Source organism: Xyrauchen texanus, chromosome 45 (assembly GCF_025860055.1).
Source record: "Xyrauchen texanus isolate HMW12.3.18 chromosome 45, RBS_HiC_50CHRs, whole genome shotgun sequence".
NCBI lineage: Eukaryota > Metazoa > Chordata > Actinopteri > Cypriniformes > Catostomidae > Xyrauchen > Xyrauchen texanus.
Window position 1 is genome coordinate 3949970 of NC_068320.1, and position 21388 is coordinate 3971357.

Below are 21388 nucleotides of genomic sequence, written 5' to 3' on the forward strand. Positions count from 1 at the left end.
ATATCACTTTTGATATCCCACTTCTACACAAGATGGTGTAATATAGGCATCTGTGCATAATGTAGTTTTTTATGTGATATATTTTACCATCCTATGTAATCCTAAAGCATTCAAACATGTAGTTTTTGTATGTCCTTTGAAGGTAAATTATGTTTTAGTGTTTTGTCATGGAAGACTTTTTAACTGGACAAATAATTTGTTTAATGTACTTATGTTTTCTTTTCTTTTCACAAATATATTTTTCAAATATTGCATACATTGTTGTATTATTATTTACTCTTTGCTATTTTGTCCATTAGTATACAGTATGTCAATTGTCAGTTGGCAATTTTCCAACAATCTCTTTTAGTTTGCTTTGAAAAATGTGAAAGATTGCAAAATGATATGTACTGTGTGTGTGTATATATACTGTATATATATATATATATACACACACACACACACACACACACACACACACACACACACACACACACACACACACACACACACACACACACACACACACACACACACACACACACACACACACACATATCAGCCACAACATTAAAACCACCTGCCTAATATTGTGTTGGTCTCCGTTGTGCCGCCAAAACATTGCCAAACCGTATCTGGTTATCTGAATTACAGTAGGCTTTGTCAGTTTGAACCAGTCTGGCCATTCTCTGCATTTAAATCCACAGAACTGCCTGTTTTGTTTTTGGCACCATTTGGAGTAAATGCACCTGCATGGTCCGCGCCCCATCCGGCGGCCGAGATCGTACCCCTGCGTCCAAGCAACAGGCAGCTCCACTTCAACCCGAGCCCAGCTCTCAACCCCAGCGTTGAGCACCTCGCAGGCGGCACACACCCCCCATCTCCAGGACTTCCTCTAGGACCCAAACGGCTCTTAAGCACTCCTGAGACGGAAGACCCAGGGAGTCAGATGTTCGCTCCGGAGCTGGTACCAAGACCAATCCGTCCGCCGGTGGAGGGCCAGCAGGAAAATCCCTGTTTTCCCACATTGTTAATAAAAGAGCAATTTCCTCACTTCCTGGGTCATCTATCCGTTGCAGCCATTCTCACGTCCCGCCGGCACCAAAAACTACAGTCCTACTTCCAGTTACTCTGCCTCCGGACCCGCGAATGCCCATCTCCGGCGGGCCAGTGCTAACGAGTCCGGAGGACCTCCTCAGTCTCTAACCCGCCCCCTGCTGGGTGCACGGAGGGAGGTGCTTTGAGTCTTTTCTCAGCACCCAAGGCTCGGGACGTTTTTTGACTCCCTTCGTGTTATTACCTGCTCCCCCCGCTGCAAAGTCCCACCTGGTATGTAAAAATCGATTGTCCCCTTAGTTCCCTCGCACGGAGCTTGGACGCATGGCTTTCACTGTCCAACCCGTCGCGCTGGTTGACCTGGACCATCTGACTTGGCTACGCGATTCAATTCGCCAGGCTCCTGCCTCGTTTCAGCGATATTCGCTCCACTTCGATGCATTGGAAAAATGCCAGCACCTTACAGGCATAGACTACAACTCAGCTACTCAAGGACGTGATAGAGCCTGTCCCTCCAGCCGAGATGAAGAAGGGTCTCTACAGCCCTTACATCATCATACCCAAAAAAGGTGGTGGGTTGCGGCCAATTTTGGACTTGCAAGTTCTCAACCGGGCTTTACACAAACTCCCATTCAAAATGCTCATGCAGAAACAGATATTAACCTGCGTTCAGCATCAGATTGGTTCGCAGTGGTAGACCTGAAGGATGCGTACTACCACGTCTCCATTCTGCCTCAACATCAACCCTTCCTACGTTTCGTGTTCAACGGCCAGGCATTTCCTTACCTTTGGCCTGTCCCTATCCTCTCGCGTCTTCACCAAGGTCGCACCTTGCCCCGCTACGGGAAGTGGGTATCTGCATACTCAATTACCTCGATGACTGGCTCAATCTAGTTCATTCTCGAGAGTTACTATGCGCTCAAAGGGACTAGGTGCTCAGGCTCCTCAGCCGTCTAGGGCTTCAGGTAAACTGGAAAAGAGCATGCTCTCCCCGGTTCAGAGCATCTCTTTTCTCGGCATGGAGTTAGACTCAGTCTCAATGAAAGCACACCTCACGAACGAGCGCACGCAGTCGGTGCCAAGGTGCCTCGCTCTCTTCGAACCCAGCACAGCGGTTTCTCTAAAACAATTCCAGAGGCTCCTGGGGCATATGTCATCCTCCGCTGTGGTTGTGCCGCTGGAGTTGAAGCATATGAGACTGCTTCCGCACTGGCTTCAGACTCAAGTCCCGAGATGGGCATGGCGCCATGGCATATACCGTGTGTTTATAACCCCCGGCTGCCACCAGACTTTCAACCCCTGAACAGTCCTCTGTTTTCTGCGTACAGGAGTCCCCCCTTCAGCAGGTGTCCTGACGTGCTCTGGTCACCACAGACACCTCCAAACGGTGTTGGGGCACCGTGTGCAATGGGTAAGCACACGGTGCAAGCATGTCTTGATACGCTCAGACAGAACCACCACAATAGCGCTGTACTCTTGTCACATGTCGCAACTCGCCCGCCATCTCTTCCTTTGGAGTCAGGTCGCTGCGCGCCACTCATATCCCAGGTAACCTCAACATGGCAGGTTGGTACTCTGCTCTGGTACTCTCTAGTGGAGGCCCCCCTCGGGATAGACGTACTGGCACACAGCTGGCCCCCGGGGCTGCGCAAGTACGCATTTCCCCCAGTGAGCCTACTTGCACGGGTGCTGTGCAAGGTCAGGGAGGATGAGGAATAAGTCACTCTAGTGGCCCCCTATAGGCCCATGTGGACTTGCAGGAAGGACCTTCTTTCTCTGGGACGGGGCACCCTCTGGGCATCTGTGCCCAGACCTCAGGAACCTCCATGTCTGGCCCTTGGACGGGCTGCAGAAGATCCAAGTGGCCTACCACCTGCTATCATAGACACAATCAACCAAGCCAGAGCTCCCTCTACCAGGCAGCTTTACGCCCCGAAGTGGCCCTTGTTCGCAAATTGGTGTTCTTCCCGATCTGAAGACCAGCAGAGATGCGCAGTCAGGTCAGTGCTCTCGTTTCTGCAGGAGAGGCTGGAGGGGAGGCTATCCCCCTCCACCTTGAAGGTTTATGTAGCCGCTATATCGGCTCACCATGACGCAGTGGGCGGTAAGTCCTTAGGAAAGCATGACCTGATCATCAGTTTCCTTAGAGGCGCCCGGAGGCTGAACCCGCCCAGGCCACACCTGTTCCCCTCATGGGATCTATCTGTAGTCCTCTCAGGCCTCCAGAGACCCCCCCATTCGAGCCATCTCCTTGAAGATGGCACTCCTAATGGCGCTCGCTTCCATCAAGAGGTTTGGGGACCTGCAAGTGTTCTCTGTCAGCGACACCTGCCTGGAGTTTGGTTTGGCAGATGCCCATGTCGTCCTAAGACCTCGGGGTCCAAGGTTCCTACGACTCCCTTCAGGGACCAGATAGTGAGCCAGCAAGCGCTGCCCCGGGAGGAGGCAGACCCAGCCTTTTCGTTGCTGTGTCCAATACATGCTTTGTGTACCTATGTGGACCGCAAGCAGAGCTTTAGATGTTCTGAGCAGCTCTTTGTTTGTTTTGGTGGACAGCGGAAAGGGAACGCGGTCTCCAAACAGAGGCTAGCCCACTGGGTCGTCGACGCCATCGACTTGGCCTCTCAGAAACAGGTCATGCCCGCCCCCTTGCGGGTTCGAGCACACTCGACGAGAAGGGTGCATCCTCATGGGCACTGGCCAAAGGCACCTCCCTAGCGGCGGGCTGGGCAACACCCAATACCTTTACGAGATTCTACAACCTAAGGGTTGAGTCGGTTTCGTCCTGTATTCTCTCAGGTCTGTGCATGTAGAACTCGGGAATACAGAACGACTGAGCGGGTGTTCTGCTTGCACATAGCGCCCTTCCCCTCCACTGAGGCACTCTTTCTCCCAGGAGAGTCCACTAAACTTGTGCTCCCTGAATGTCTTTCCTCCCTAGTCCTCTGGTCTGATAATTCATTGGAGGAATTCCTGACCAGAACATGAATTAAGATTTTTAGAAGAATATCTCAGTTCTGTTAGTCCTCATTATTGCAAGTGAATAGTGACCAGAACTTTGAAGCTCCAAAAAGCACATAGAGGCAGCATCAAATTAATTCATATAACTTTGTTATTCATAAAGTCTTTTTTTTTACTATTATTTCTCCTCCCTGCCCAGTAGGTGGTGATATGCACATATAATTTAATCACCAAAAACTTGATTAGATTTATTAGTAATAAAGGATTTAAATATTGATCTGTTTCTCACACCCACACTTATCATATCTCTTCTGAAGACATAGATTGAACCAGTGTCATTTTAATTCCTTTAATGCTGCCTTTATGTGCTTTCTGAACTTCAAAGTTTTGGTACCCATTCACTTGCATTCTAGTATAAACTAACAGAGCTTAGATAGTCTTCTAAATATATTTGTGTTCAGCAGAAGAAGAAAAAAAAAAAAAACACAGTTTTGGAAAAATTATTCCTATAAGGAGATGTTAGAGAGAATGCTAACCTTAATTATCATTTACTTTCACTGCATGTTTTGTATCCCCTCCAAATTTTGAAAGGAAATGGGGACTGAGACTGTCAGTCTCTAACATTCTGTCTAACATCTTTTGGGTTCCACAGAATACAGAAAGTTTCACCGGGTTGGAAGTACACGAGGGCGTGGAAATGATGATATAATATTAATTGAAGGCTGAACTATCACTTTAAGGATGCTTATCAGATTTGGACAAATCTTTCAATTAGAAGAGAAGTTTGGAAACCTTTTTCTAGTAATTGTTATGGTGTAAAACGTGAACAATGTCACACATTCCCAAGTTATAAATATTGTTTAATTATACACTGAAGCGAGATAATGCTTTATTCATGCCTTATGTCATTATTTCACAGCTTTTTACATCCTGTGTGAGTTTAGTTCAATGATGATCTAGCATCGTCAGTGTCGAAATAATTTAGATAATTAGTTCTGTACACTAAGGTTAAATTGCACCTTTTCTTTGTGTTTTGAAGCTTATTCTCTGTAAGACAAAGACACCTGCATCTGTCAAACACTGTGCACGTGCCAAGAAATGCTCACAATCGCAATAGGCAGGGCAAAACATTTGCACTTAAGGTGCGTACACACTGCCAGCGACTTTGTTGCTGCAGGTCGCCAGTGGCTGGCGGTGAAGTCGCTAGTGGGTGTTCCCACTACTGGTTGCCTAGTAACGTTTATAAATGACATTCACGGATGTCATTCCATTGCTGTTGACAGCGAATCTCTTTTCTTGCCACTAAAAACAAACATTTTGGAGGGAAAAGACTAAATATAAATGGAATCAGTACATAAAATGCTTTATATCAAAGATGAATGAGAAACAAGGCGTGCTGTGAGCTCTCCCGTCGTCTCTCCTATTGGCTGTTGCCTCCGTTAGTCGCTCTTCATTTGAATGAAGTTGAACTTGTCTCAACTTTGTCGCGTCGCTGGACACGCCCACATCTAGCGCCAACGGTCGCAACAGCTCGTGTTGCCGGAAGTCGCTGTGCTCGAATTGAAAATGAATGGTATGGAGTCGCTGTGGCGCGCAATGTCGCTGGCAGTGTGTACGCACCTTTAAAGGTGAATAAAGTTGAGACAAGTTCAACTTTATTCAAATGAAGAGCGACTAACGGAAGCGACAGCCAATAGGAGAGACGACGGGAGAGCTCACGTGATCCTTCTCTCTCTCTCTCAGCTCCTGCAGTAACGGAAAGATGGATGAAAGACTAATTCTTGCTGTTAGAAATTTTCCAGTGCTCTATGATATGTCTCTTCCCACGTACAAATAAATTTTTAAGAAAAATACTGCGTGGAAAGGTGTATCTGAGATCGCGGGGATTTTATGGACCCAGACAGACCGGCATTTGCATTTTCGCCACAGATAAACAGCCGCTATGGCAAACAGCACGCCTTGTTTCTCATTCATCTTTGAAATAAAGCATTTTATGTACTGATTCCATTTATATTTAGTCTTTTCCCTCCAAAATGTTTGTTTTTAGTGGTAAGAAAAGAGATTCGCTGTCAACAGCAATGGAATGACATCCGTGAATGTCATTTATAAACGTTACTAGGCAACCAGTAGTGGGAACACCCACTAGCGACTTCACCGCCAACCACTGGTGACCTGCAGCGACAAAGTCGCTGGCAGTGTGTACGCACCTTAACATGGATGTTTACAGTGATTTATTCAGTAGGCACTGATATGTTGCAGCGCTGCTATAAAAATGCAAACTTAGAAATTGAGGTCAGAAGAGCCCACAGTTACAGATTCACACTGAAAATTAATGAGTATCATCATGACACAGACAAGCCCACATTGTCACAATCTCTAAAACATACCTCACCGCATTTTAAGTTGGAGCTGCAATTTTTATTTTGCAATATATCCTTGTCTTGGTGTAAAATGAAGGCATTGTGTGGAGTGAAGACATTTTTATTTTGCACGCTTGCTGCTGTAGTGTTGAACGCGATCTCAAGTGACTGACAGCATGCAGCTGTGAAGTTCTGCTGTCTTAAAAAAGAAAATTACGTATTTATTAACACTTATTAAATTAAAACCAGTAATGCTACCTATTGTAACGAAGTAAAAGTAAAAACATTTTCATCAGAAATTTACTTGAGTATGAGGGAAAAGTACCCACCGTTAAAACATACTCATAAAAGTAAATGTTTTCCAAAACTTTACTCAAATAAATGTAATGGATCAAATGTAGCACATTATTACCCACATCTGACTACCATCAATGGTGAATTATCATTATGTTATATGCGTATACACATACATAATATACATGTTATTACTCACTCAAGGTGGCACTGATGTTTCAGTGATTGACTTGATTTACAGTACATTTGACACTGCTATCTGAGGAAGAAACAACACTAAAGTAAACTTATAGCAAGTACAACACATGAAACGTATGATATGGCTATTGTTATTTTGGGTGTACTACTGAAATAATGTAGGTTGTGCATCTATTTAGACTCAACAAGTGTCTAAGAAAATACACATAAGTTACACATACTGTACATTACACATGTGTATATTATGTGTAGCTCAATATGTGTTTGTCAGCCAGTTGCATCTCGTGGCGTAGTGGGCTAAAGCACAGAACTGGTAAGCAGAAGGTTGCCGGTTCGATTCCCCAAACCACCACCATTGTGTCCTTGAGCAAGGCACTTAACTCCAGGTTGCTCCGGGGGGATTGTCCCTGTAGTAAATATACTGTAAGTCGCTTTAGATAAAATGGATAATTTTTTTTATTTAAACTATCTGGGCATTATGAAAATCCTTTTTTTTTTATTATTATTTTGGAATATTATGTTATATTTGGACATTAAGGCAGCATAGGACAATACAAAAAGACAACGACAGGAAGGCAAAAAAAGTCTGATTTTACAGCAGTTGAAGTACATCAGTTCCTCCAGTTTTATACATATATTTCTAGGCCAGTGGGCACTGGCAATATGGTGGCCATGCAAACAATAAAAGGGTCAAACTTTACACTGTTATCCTCGGTATTTGATAGATGTTTAAGAAACAGTTTCCAGGTGGCCTCGAAACTAGCAATGTTACCAGAGAGGTTGTGTCTGAGTCTCTCTATTAACAAAGTGGTAGAGAGTTCAGACAGCCAAGATATAAAAAGTGGCTTTGATGTCTTTTTCCATAGACAAATGATGATTTGTTTCGCTCCAGAACACAAAGTTTCGGGCATGACCAAAAGAGATGTTCCAGGGAGCCCTCGGCAGATTCAGATTTGTTACAGGTAGTATTTTTTAAGCTTAGTCCTAGAATAATGAAGCCTATGTACTACTTATATTGAATTAGTTGGTGCCTTGAGTTAATTGAACATGATTTATGACCTTAATAGACTCTATCCAGTCCTCATTGGTTATTTGAATACCTAAATCCTTTTCCCAGTTATCTTTCAGATATAAGGTAGATATGTCGAGCTGACTGGTAAAGACATCTATAAAACAGAAAATCAAAATATGGGGCATTGGGAGAAGCAGAAAGTAATTTATATATTTAATTTTTGTCCGTGAGTAGTTCAAAGTGCGAGAGAGACGTGCAAACATAATTTCATAGCTGTAGATATCTAAAACAAATTTATGGTGGAAGGTCAAATTTCTTTCTCAGGTGAGAAAATGTGGCAAGTTTACCATCCACATACAAGTCTCTCATGGTGACCGTTCCTTTACTAGACTAGACTAAAAATGTGGAGTCTGTGAGTGATGGCTTAAAGTTGTGATTATGAGAGATAGGGGCAGACAGTGTGGTAGTCGGCAACTTAAACGCTTAATGGACCTGACTCCATATTTTAAGAGAGTTACTAAGTATAAAGTTTGTGTTGGCCACTGTTGTGGGTGGCACAGGTGCCACAAAAAGCAGAGAGGAGAGAGTGGTTTGCAACACTCTGTTTGATGGTGAGCCAAAATGGAATGCCACCTGCAGGGCCCCGTCGGGTGGGATTTTTTCCAATATGATAAGGCTCTGCAGTTCGCAGCCCAGTACTGATGCTGGAAGCAACCTTGGTTTACATACATGTAGTTTAGAAATATGGTGCATTTTCAAGCCCCACAAAATGGGTCCTCCAACTTTCTACTTATATATGTCCTTTGCATTTATTTGGTATGGTGACACCAAGATATTTCAAACTATCCGCTGCAATTTTAAAAGTAAAGTTTTGTATGAAGCCTGGATCCGAAAATACATTTTTGATAGATATAAGAGCCGGGTCTCTAAAACCTGAATATTTAAAAGTGTTTGGGAAAATTACCATGAATTTAGGGTTAAAGACATCAAACAGTAAATTTTTTATCCTTATATTAATTTGTCCTCTCTCCTGTTTGTAGGGTGTTTTCACATTCAGTGCCATTGAAATTACTTCTTTGACATTGGGGAAGTATGTGTACCCGGCCTGGGGTCAGGGCATTGGCTGGTTAATATTCCTCTCCTCCATAATCCTTATACCTGGATATATCATCTTTATGTTCTTCACCAACAAAGGCAGCATAAGGGAGGTAAGACCTCTGATGGTTTTAGTGTTTCAAATCTCCCCAACAATTTTCTCTTATATCATGGTGGCATTCCTTTATTCCTTCCTATGGGATTTCCTCACAAACTTTCTTCCTCCCGAAACTCCTTTTAAGTTTACTACCTAATTTTCTGAAGCACTTACCTTTAAACTTCCTTACAAACAAATGTTTGAACCTATGTTATTTCCAAACTTCCCTCATTCCTGTCTTTCTATGCCTTTTTCTTCTTTCCAAATTTCCCTCCTTCTAGCCTTTTTTCTTACCATCCATCCTTCCTTCCTTCTGTCTTACTAAACATCCTACTGTCCATCATTCTGAACTTCCTTTAAAACTTCTTCCCAAATTTACGAATACATTTCTGAACTTCCTACTGAATTTCCTTCTAAAATTCCTACAGTCCTTCTTTATGAACTTCCTCTTAAACATTTTCCTGAACTTCCAAATAGACTTCTAAACATTCTTACTGCCTTTCAAACTTCTTTATTTCCTGCATATCAAATTCCTACTTTCCAACCTTTTTCTTATCCTTCTTTCTAAACTTCCTGTTGTCCTTCCTTCTGAACTTCCTTTTAAACTTCTTCACAAACTTGCAAATAAACATCTGAACTTCCTACCTTCTTACCAAACATTTCATATTGCGTTCTTTACAAACTTCCTACCTTCGTTCCTTCATTCAAACCTTTTTTTCTTACCATACTTCCTACCTTCTAAACTCACTACTGTCCTTCCTTACAAACTTCCTTTTAAACTGTTTCCTGAACTTCCAAATAGACTTCTGATCTTCCTACCTTCTTCTCAAACTTTCTTATTTCCAAACTTCCCACCTTCTGAATGTCTTTCAAACCTTTTTTCTTACCGCCCTTCCTTCTAAACTTCCTATTGTCCTTCCTTCCTTCCAGATGAATGAGATTTTTCAATAATGTGGTTCAATAATGTATTCCAATTTCTCCCACACTCATCATATCTATTAGTTATGGTAATGTGCTATAATTGTTTTGTTGTTTGTCCTCCGCAGCGCTGGCACAAAAAAACTAAACCCTCTGACCTCGAAACCCCAGATGCCAATGATCTTAAACAGCACTCTCAGACAGGAAGTATGGGTGAAGCTTCTGTCTGACATAAGTTCGTTTTTCCTGTACAGTGGGCATTAAAGACACTGACCAATAACACAAAATTACTATTCCTCCATTCCTTCGAGTACAAAACTGAATAAACTGAACCATGTACATGTTTATCTGTCTGTTTTCCTAACATTTCCTTCCCTTCTGAAGTTGCCTTGAGCATCATATAATATGTGATGTCTCCAGTTCCTGTGTCATCGACTGTTGGTGTAAATCTAGATGTGATCCAGGCAATTGGTAGGCCTTCATTGATGCCTACAAACAAGCCCATGTATAAATGCTACATTCCTGCATTATTATTAAATTCCTCAGACTTCTGAACATATGGGAATATATGTCTTTAGTGGGTTAGGCCCATCAATGTCAACATATATTTTACAGTGGCTTGTATTGAGGGACAATTTTCAACTGAAATTACAACAGCAACCCATTATTACTACTCTATGGACACAGGAAATTGTGATATTTTTGAAAGAACAGGACACAGGAAAACTTTATGTTTGCTGTATGAACATTGTAAGCATGTATGATCAGTGATATAAATACATAATTGTGACACATAGTTGTTTTAAAAAATCTATTACTTGACAGCTAAATAAGCTTATAAATTCAAATGATTCAATATAACTCAAATTTAATTGAAAGCGGAAGGCTTTGGTTTTGTTTTTCTCCAATATGTTCTCAAAAGGTTTTTGGACACTTAAGCCAAACTTTGAAATGGAATTTATTGTAAGGTTAGTGGACCATTACATGAATGGAGCATGTATACTATATAGTTAATTTAAAGAACTACACCTGTGGTTAATCTGTGAGGACACGTGTGAAAACCTGTGTTAAAAGTCATTACTAAAATGATTATTTTAGCTGCTGAGAAAATCTCTAGCATTTTTTTTTTTTTTTTTTCAAAAAATAGAGAAATAAAGAAATTGACAAAACCCTTCATTCTTTTTGATTTGCTTCATAAACAGCAACAGTCTCCATTTACATTATGCTGAAGTGCAATTATATATAAGAAGTAGTACTAAGGAATAAGTGATTAATTATGTAATACTTTGTGGATCTGCTTGTAAATACACTTTGTTAGTACTCTATTGCATTTACATACACTCACCTAAAGGATTATTAGGAACACCTGTTCAATTTCTCATTAATGCAATTATCTAATCAACCAATCACATGGCAGTTGCTTCAATGCATTTAGGGGTGTGGTCCTGGTCAAGACAATCTCCTGAACTCCAAACTGAATGTCAGAATGGGAAAGAAAGGTGATTTAAGCAATTTTGAGCGTGGCATGGTTGTTGGTGCCAGACGGGCCGGTCTGAGTATTTCACAATCTGCTCAGTTACTGGGATTTTCACGCACAACCATTTCTAGGGTTTACAAAGAATGGTGTGAAAAGGGAAAAACATCCAGTATGCGGCAGTCCTGTGGGCGAAAATGCCTTGTTGATGCTACAGGTCAGAGGAGAATGGGCCGACTGATTCAAGCTGATAGAAGAGCAACTTTGCCTGAAATAACCACTCGTTACAACCGAGGTATGCAGCAAAGCATTTGTGAAGCCACAACATGCACAACCTTGAGGCGGATGGGCTACAACAGCAGAAGACCCCACCGGGTACCACTCATCTCCACTACAAATAGGAAAAAGAGGCTACAATTTGCAAGAGCTCACCAAAATTGGACAGTTGAAGACTGGAAAAATGTTGCCTGGTCTGATGAGTCTCGATTTCTGTTGAGACATTCAGATGGTAGAGTCAGAATTTGGCGTAAACAGAATGAGAACATGGATCCATCATGCCTTGTTACCACTGTGCAGGCTGGTGGTGGTGGTGTAATGGTGTGGGGGATGTTTTCTTGGCACACTTTAGGCCCCTTAGTGCCAATTGGGCATCGTTTAAATGCCACCGCCTACCTGAGCATTGTTTCTGACCATGTCCATCCCTTTATGGCCACCATGTACCCATCCTCTGATGGCTACTTCCAGCAGGATAATCCACCATGTCACAAAGCTTGAATCATTTCCAATTGGTTTCTTGAACATGACAATGAGTTTACTGTACTAAAATGGCCCCCACAGTCACCAGATCTCAACCCAATAGAGCATCTTTGGGATGTGGTGGAACGGGAGCTTCGTGCCCTGGATGTGCATCCCACAAATCTCCATCAACTGCAAGATGCTATCCTATCAATATGGGCCAACATTTCTAAAGAATGCTTTCAGCACCTTGCTGAATCAATGCCACGTAGAATTAAGGCAGTTCTGAAGGCGAAAGGGGGTCAAACACAGTATTAGTATGGTGTTCCTAATAATCCTTTAGGTGAGTGTATAATGTGTAACATACACATATAGACTTTAGTCAGAGTAGCTGCCATGTTTAATGAAATGAGTAAAGAAAATAAAGGGATAGATGATCAATCAAACATTTGGCGATCTTTCAATCATTCAGCCAATGAAACATAAACAGTTTCCAATAGAAAAAAAAGTCTGTAAAACATGGGTTGTTGAAATTAAACACAATCTATCTCCTTAAAGAATCAAACCTATTGTACAGGCTGCACATCACTCTCAGCCTTATTTTCATTTACATAAAATTAAATGTGATGTCTGTTCTGAACAAGGTCAGTGTAAAGTGCTACCAGAGCTAAAAAGATTATAAATTATCAAATTCAATAAAGGCAAAAACTGAACTGATTTAAGAGTGACACTGTTGTAACAATAATCACCTGGGCAGTAGTTCACATTGTCTGTTTTATTCACCCACTACAAAACAAAATAACTAAAAATAAATATATGATCAGCTCTGTTAGACACACTGTTACTTCAACTGAATAAAATGCAAGAAATGTTTGGACTATATTTCACCCAAAAATCACAAGAAAAATAAAGATTTTACAGTTAAGCAGATTTAAACTCTTCATGCTATACCAAATTACTATAACGTGAAAAAAATATAGGTGTACTCAAATTTACTTAATTGTCATGAAAATAATTTATTCACCCAAAATATAAGTCTTTATTCTTTATTTTATTTTTGGGTGAAATATGACCTGGACAGTTTTGTTAAAATATTATATATATATATAAATAATCAAGCAGACAATAATGGACACTAACAATCCAGCAGGGGGCAGCCGCAGTGTAAATGCAATGGCAAACAGCACAGTGATTCTGAACTACTACTGCCCATCAGCATCCATTGTACAAAAGTTACTGAAAAGTTAAACTTTCACAGTTTATATTATGTAGATCCCAAAGTATAAGGGAATGATTAAAAAAAAGTACATTCAGAAGCATGTACCACTGTGGAATAAGCGGAGCCGGAGCTCTTTAAAGGAAACATCCCGGTGTTACATCTTAAATGCAGTCAACTTTAATGCGTTATAGCTTTATTAAAGTTCAAATAATACAGAAGCAGATCATGTTAATAACTATAAACTCAGAAACTGGCATTTCTCTGTGTGGTCGGTGCCTCTTCTATAAGTTGCGTGAATGTCCCGATCTAAGGGGGACAGATTGAAACTGCACCCGGCTGAGAGAGACTCTGCCTCGGGGAACTCATCCCTCACGCGTGCACACTTAATGCAGCTAGATTAGAACACGACTGCTCGCGACTTATTTAATAATAATATCTATATATATGTCACTATGCATTTCTTATCATGAAGAAAATTGGCAATATGCAGCTTTATTAATAAGAAAGCACTTTGCAGATTAGTTTGGAATTTTTTTTTTATTCATTCTATTGTATGCTTGTTTATTTAGGTTTTGTTTTTTAGTACTTGGTAAAAACTTAAATTGAAAGTTGCAAAAGTTGAAGCAAATCATATATAAGTGTTCAAAAATACTTTAAGCATACATTGTTCAGTTTTGTTATAATTAAAAAATAATATATTTAAATTAAAGTGTTGCTCAGTGGCATATTTTTGTTCTTAGTTCTGCTGCTAATGTTTTGTTAACTTTGTTAATAGTAACCTGTTTTTGTGTTTTGCTTTGGTACCGAAAATGGTATCGAGTACCGTGAAATTTCAATGGTATTGGTACCGACTACTGAAATTTTGGTACGTGACAACACTAAAACACACATTGATAATTTGCTTTCAAAGATATTTCTAAATAGATGAGCATCTAATGTTGCCTAAAAGTCTTCCTGGAAAGTTCCAACATACTAGATTGGAAATGCTTAGTTCCTTAAAAAATCTGCAAAAAAATCACTTATCTTTATAAACAAAACAAAAACTACACTTCATAAACAAAACAAAACAATACACAAAATCAAAAAGTAATTTGTAGAATCAACTTTCACATTTCTTGCTTATTTTACCAATTTGTTTTAGCCAAATTCTACAATTGACCCAGCGCTAACCTGAAAAGGTCAGGGGGGCAATTCCACTTTATATATAAAGTACTCATTGACAGTACATCGAACCATTTGTATGTATTATCATAAACCCCAGCAGACAGTCCACACAGATTTTTTTCGATCAGAAAATGAACTTGCATTACGGACGTGACAAAAATGGACACATGTTTTTGGGAGATCACACACTTTGAAAAAAAATCTTGTTAATTGAAATGCGCAATCCAGATATAATAACAACCACATATGGCCAATTTTATGAGCAATGCCATAAGTAAACTGCAAAGTTTTGGTATTTTTGTGCAAGTATGCAATAAGCATGAACTCGTGCACGAAAGACACTTATCAGATTCTTCTCTGGCACCGTCTGCATCCTTTTATATATTCCATTCCCTTAAGCATCAGCAGGGTTGGGGAGTAACGAAATGCATGTAACGGGATTCTTGTATTCCACTACAGTTACAATCAAAAAGTATTTTGATTACTGAAGAGATTTCATTGCATTGTACTGTCATTTGTTTCATTTAATATTTAGTCCTTTCAGATGGAAAACCCCAGACCCGCCCCTGGACATACGGGTATAAAGGGAAAAGGGAGTACGTCTGACAGTCAGGTTTTTGCACTGAGGAGCGAGAATAAGGTACGGCAGTTTACAGTTGTAGGTCTAGTGTTGTGGCAAGGGGGACACAACGTCTCGTTCCCTCCATCAGGGAATGGAGGTTACAACAGTAACCATGACATTCCCCTTCTGTCACTCACTCGGCGTTGTGTCGAATGTAGTTACACAAGGTGTCCCATTTAAAAATGCCATACACTAGACCGTGTTACGTGAACTGCTGACAAAGGTGCAAGCAAGCAACTGTATTGGCCACACGTAACCCTCCTAGCAGGCCAAAAGGCTAAAGAGGAAGAACATCCAGGAAGCAAGAGCTTAGTGGATAACCTGGGAGAGGGAGCACACTGGATTACTTTGATTAAGGGCGATAAGTGCAAGCGGAAACACCCGGTCGGCTGTTCCGTATTACCAAGTTCTACCGGCTTGGACCTGACAAAACACAGGACGAGACCAACTCAACCCTGAATTGTAGAATCTCGCAAAGGTATTGGGTGTTTCCCAGAGGTGCTGTTGTTGAGTGTGCTCGAACCCGCAAGGGGGCGGGCATGGCCTGGAAGGCCAAGGAAATGGTGTCGATGACCCAGTGAGCTAACCTCAGTTTGGAAATGGCGTTCCTTTTCTGCTGACATGGGCACGTAGCCCGGTCACGGTCTTAGGATGACGTAAGTATCTGCCGGACCGAACTCCAGGCAAGTGTCCCTGACAGAGAATGCTTGCATGTCCCCAACCATCTTGAAGAAAGCAAGAGCTATCAGGAGGGTCGTCTTCAAGGAGAGGGCCTTGAGCTCAGTTGAGTCAAGCGGCTCAAAGGGGGGTCTCTGAAGGCCCGATAGGAACACTGAGAGATCCCAGGAGGGGAACAGACTTGGCCGGGGAGGATTCAGCCTCCGGGCACCTCTAAGAAACCTGATAATCAAGTCGTGCTTACCCAAGGACTTGCCGTCCACTGCGTTGTGTTGGGCTGCGATAGCGGCTACATACACCTTCAAGGTGGAGGGGGATAGCCTCCACTCCAACCTCTCTTGCAAGAATGAAAGCACTGACTGAACTTCGCATCTCTGTGGGTCTTCAGACCAGGAAGAACAACAATTTGGGAATAAGCACCACTTTAGGGTGTAAAGCTGCCTGGTAGAGGGAGCTCTGGCTTGGTTGATCGTGTCTACGCCCGCAGGTGGTAGGTCACTCAGATCTTCTGCCTCCCGTCCAGGGGCCAGGCGTGGAGGTTCCAGAGGTCTGGGCATGAGATCCGAGAACCAAGTCCGAGTGGGCCAGTAAAGAGCCATTAATGTGACTATTTCCTCGTCCTCCCTGACCTTGCACAAGAAGTGCAAGAAGGCTCGGCTGGAGGGACAGACTCTATCGCGTCCATTGAGTAGCAGAGTTTTAATCTCTGTACGTAAGGTACTGGCATTTTCACGCATCAAAGTGAATACCGCTGTTCCCCTTCCAGAGAGAGAGTCAGGTTACTGAGGGCATTCAAGTTCAAGATGCTAACCGTCAAGACGGTCGTGTCTCAAATCCAAAATCGCGATTGGTTGGTCACGATCGATCTCATGGATGCGCACTTGCGCCTGGCGCGACGTTTGGACAGCGAAAGCCACGCGTCCAAACTCCGAGGGTGCGAGGGGCACTAAGGGGACGATCGTTTCTGACATACCGGGTGGGGCTTCGCAGCGAGGGGGAGCAGGTAATAAAAGGCACATACCTCCCTCCAAACCCAGCAGGGGGTGGGTTAGAGACTGAGGAGGAGGTCCTGTGAAGACGTCCTCGGAACTTATCAGCGCTGGCCCGCCGGGGATGGGCAGTCGCGGTACACCCTCGGCAGGCAGACGGGGCATGGACCGTGCCATGCTCGCAGCCCAGATGAGTCATCAGCACCAGACGCCGTGGTGACGCTCTCCGATGAAGCGGCGAAATCATCATCCAGCTCGCGGGATGTGGCTGAAGTGGCTTTCCCTCGGAAGGTTTTTTATAGACAAAACAACCAGTTTGTCTTCTACCAGTGCTGAAGAAGTAATCCAAAGTATTTAGAATACGTTACTGACCTTTGAGAAATCTAATGGAATATGTTACAATTTACATTTTACAGCATGTATTCTGTAATTTGTAGTGGAATGCATTTAAAAAAAAACTGAAATAAACAAACAGCACATTCATAAGAAGTTGGACTGTATGCAATGAATTAGAAAAATAGAAATATGTACTTACGGTACATTATGCAAATGGGACATTTTCATATACACGCATGAAAAACCCAAAGGAACCCCCGTATAGTGATGTCATCTAGCATTGAATATTTTTCTTTTGACGTTGTTTGCAAGAGCAATTCAGTAGCTGCAACAACAACAAATATGGAGGATGCTAGGATTAGAGCTACACTTTTGATCTGGCTGTTTTACACAAACTCTTCAGGTTACAGTCTCATCTCATCTACTCTCTCACTGTGACTTCTGGGACAAAACTCACATCCCACAGTCCCTCTTTTAAGGTGGACGTGCCTACAACAGGAGCAGGAGCTAAAAAAAGGCCCTCTAAATGGCTAAGGGGAACTAAAGTTCCACATGAAAGTACCAGTTCTGGATAAAAGTACTCAAACCGGCAATGGTTTCCGTAGTGGGAAAGGGTCTTATTACAAGACAATAAAACATTTGAGGCTTTACTGAAAAGATTCAGAGCTTCAACTTCAGGCTACATCAGGATTAGTGTTAGCATCATAGCCTTTGGTTGTGTAAAGGACTTTAATTCAAGGTTTTTCTGTTAGGTTAGATAAAAATGTAGTCGTTAGCCAGAGCACATTCCCTCAAGCATAATAACTCTTCAAAACCAGGGTCATGCAGTATTCATCAGCCTCCCTTTTTTCCATCACCTCTGCACTAACTTCCTCAGGGACCATATTCAGGTCTGCAGAAATAGAATGATATATTGCGAACTCTCATCTTTTCACTAAATAGTTTATGTAAAAGAAACTAGCAGCGATTCTTTCAACAGTTTTGAAGCAAGTTACGCAACTCTGCCTGTCTTGAACTCAAGCACAGTGTTGGCTGCAATCTTATTACATAATGCAATTTGTTACTGTAATCTAATTTTTTTTGTTTAAAAGTAGTGTAACACATCACATTTCATATTACAGTTACTAACTTTGAATTAAGGTGATAAGGACAGGAACAAATGCAATCTGTTGCATAGATGGTGTTTTGTTTTTTAAAATAATATTGCTTTAACAATATAGTCAAACCATATATTATCATAAGTAGGGGAAGGGACAGGGACGGAAGGATAAAAGAAAAGTGCACTGATAAATACAGCTCTGGAAAGAATTAGGAGACCACTGCAAAATGATCAGTTTCTCTGTATTTACTATTTATAGGTATGTGTTTGAGTAAAATTAACATTTTTGTTTTATTCTATGAAGTACTGACAACATTTCTACCAAATATCAAATAAGAATATTGTAATTTAGAGCATTTATTTGCAGAAAATGACAACTGGTCAAAATAAAAAAAAGAGGAAGTGTTTTCAGATCTCAAATAATGCAAAGAAAACAAGTTCATATTCATTTTTAAACAACATAATATTAATGTTTTAACTAAGTTCACAAATCAGTATTTGGTGGAATAACCCTCATTTTCAATCACAGCTTTCATGTGTCTTTGCATGCTCTTTACCAGTCTTCCAAATTGCTGTTGGGATATATATATATTTATATATATAGGGCACGAGGTGACAGGGACAAACCGAGGGGGAGGACCTCGTACTGGCATGGAAGTACACGTCCTTCTGGTCTTCCGCCGTGAACCAACCTTGATGCTGGACGCTCGCTAAGATGCGTTTTTGCATCAGCATCTTGGACGGGAGTCTGTGCAAAGCCTGATTCAGACTCGAAGGTCCAAGATTGGCCGCATCCCGCCGGCTTTTATTTAAAATGTTTGGTATGATGAAGTAGGGCCTGTAAAACCACTTCTTCATCAAGGCTGGAGGGTCAGGCTCTATCGCGTCCTTCTGTAGGAGGGAGGCGATCTCTGCACACAGAGCAACGGCATTCTCGCCTCTCACTGGAGTGAAGCGGACACCGCTGGTCCTTGGCGGGCGCCTAGCAAACTTAATCGCGTAGCCAAGTCGGACAGTCCTGATCTTCCATCACAGGGGGTTGGGGAGCACGAGCCATGCCCCCAAGCTCCACGCGAGGGGGAACAACTGTGTCAGACATACTGACACAATTGTTGCGGGTGGGGCCTCGCAACGGGGCGGAGCCTTAGGCGCCACCTGTGGCTGTGCTGAGTGTAGAGACATCAAAGCATTTACCTAGCTACTTGTGAGCGCTCCCAGAACAGCCTGGGATGGGGGAGGAAGATTTTCATCCTCATAGCCCATGGAGACCATCACATCAGGGCGCCATGCCTGCCAGAGAGAGAACGGTGCCCAGTGGTCGTGATAATGACTGTGAGGCCGTGGCATGCATATATATATATATATATATATATATATATACATTAGGGCTGTCGAGTTAACACGTTAATAACGCACGATTAATTATACAAAAAATAACACGTTAAATTAATTAACGCATTTAATAGCAGTACCACCTGTATACTCCAGAGGGCAGTAAGTGAAATGTCAGCTGTGTGAGCAACACACAGTTTATACAGTGAAGAAACAACACAGATATGCGTTACTAAGAGTTCAAATGCGAACTAAGGGATCTCAATATGTGTTTAAAGATTGAGTATTAAACTATATTTAACTTGACACAGTGACCTAAACGTTTTATTTTTATAACGCAACACAAGCATGTCTGACGCAGGTCGTATTATAGGGTGACCACCTGTCCCCGCATTTTGCTTTGTCCCGCGTCCTGCAAGTCATAAGCAGTGTCCCGCATTTTAATTTTGTATGTATAATTTTTTATCTTTATTATTATTTCGGCATCATTTTATTTAATCGTCCTTTAATTACAAAATCACTATAAAAAATAAGTTAATAAGAAAACACTGAACATGCGCAGCGCAGCCTTTTTTTCTTGCCAGAGCGGGAAAACACTGGAAAAAAACTGCAACAGAAAAATGGGTCTATCCGGAGCTCCCGAGAAGAAAAAGTGTCTTTGTTTGTTTAATAAAGAATTGGAGACAATATATACATGGCTAAAACCAGTTACAGGTGACCCTAAAAAAGGAGAGTGCACCGAAGTTTCACGGACAGCTCTGCTGAAGCAGTTCACTGCCCCAAGCATGACAGCTCTGATATCTTTGGCTTTGAGCATTCCTGTCACCAACGCCTTCGTGGAGAGGGTGTTTTCACTGATGACCGCTGCGTGGACAGAGACAAGGAACTGAGCATCTGTGGACCACATCAAAAGTGAACTCCTGGTGAAAGTGAACACCTACACCTGCCAGGAGTTCTACAGTCATAATGAATGAGAAGGCCCTACTCGAAGCAGCCAGATCAGACAAAAACATTAAATTCAAGATGCACTAAATCTGGTAAGATCGCATTTAATCGTTCTAGTCTTTAATAATGGAATTGATGTGATTATATGGAAATGTGCTTCTTAACGATTAGATTATTATTTTTACTTCATTATATTTACACTGAGTAGGTCTGTGCTGTTAATATGAGTTTGTATCGTAGACCTTATGCCAAACTGAGTGACGTTCACCGCGCCGTCATTAACATTTAACATCATTGCAAAATACATCTAATATAAAATCAATATTTATTCACCTAGTACAATAATAGTACGTTATCTCTCCCACTTGTCCCGCAAAATCAGGTCTGCTGACCTGCAACAGAACAATAGCTAGGTGGTAACCCTATGTATACCCCTGGCTTGTTTCTAAAAAAAAATACAAAAAATGCCTGACGCAGGTGTACATCGACAGTTCTTAAACAAACCCTCATAATAAATCTCCAACTGATTGACAAATTCACTTATGAAATGGATTGCTGTGAACTTTATGCCAATTGACTTATGATCAATAATATGGTAATAAACAATGCATTGTATTCTAAAGCTACTTTTATATTGTTTTATCAATGATGAACTCTTCTGCTACAAGAATGTAATGCATTTTAATTATCTGAATATTTTTTTATTTTATATATAAATATATATATGTATATATAATTTTTTAATATTTAAAGTTAACTATGTATAATTATTTCATCATTATGTATTGAATTATTGTTATATGAGGGGCTTTCTCAGCAAATATT